Consider the following 742-nt stretch of genomic DNA (forward strand, 5'->3'; position numbering starts at 1 on the left):
CGGGGCGCGGCACGGCTCGGCTCGGAGCCCCGCGCTGGGCACCGGCTGCCCGGGCCGGGCCGGGAGCGGCGGGGCGGGGCGGGGGGCGGTGCGGCTCCGCCCGGCTCCGGGGCGGCCCCGAGCTGCTCTCCGAGAGCCGCCGTTCCGCTGCGCTCGCTGCCCTGGGCGGTCCGCTGCGGGCCCCCCCGCTCTCCGGTGCAGAGCCTTTCCCCGAGCACCGCCTGACCCCCCGCCCCGCGCCGTTCCTTCGGGCAGCGACGTTGGTTGAAGGACGGATCGTTTGTGTACATCCACGCGCACCTTTGGATTCTTCGGTAGGAGATGAGGCGCTGCTCGAATACGGATAACAAATCCCTACCCGCCTCGGGGTTCTCTGGGATGCTCGGAGGAAAGGTCTTGTAAGCACGGCTGCTCAAAACACACCCAGCGCTGTTTGCATTTGCCAGGTTTATCATGCAGGAGTTGTTATCTTCTCACTTTTACTGAAATCCAAAGCACCGTGTTTTCAGATTTCTGTTTAAAATGATTTGTCATTAAAAAAAAAAAATGGCAAAGGGTGCATTGCTAAGGGCTGACTTCACCAAGGTGTGGCTGAAATATCTTTTAACGAGCTGAAGGGAAAGCACAGCATAGCTCTACTGTTGCATTCTGAGTCCCATGAAGCCTCCCTGTCTGCCCCGAATGCCATGAGCTGATCAGAGGTGGTGAAGGTGAAGAAAGCTGAAGTAGGACAGAGTGCAGC

Source organism: Lagopus leucura, unplaced genomic scaffold, assembly GCF_019238085.1.
Source record: "Lagopus leucura isolate 7727_CA_CO unplaced genomic scaffold, USGS_WTPT01 Super-Scaffold_100051, whole genome shotgun sequence".
Classification (NCBI taxonomy): Eukaryota; Metazoa; Chordata; class Aves; order Galliformes; family Phasianidae; genus Lagopus; species Lagopus leucura.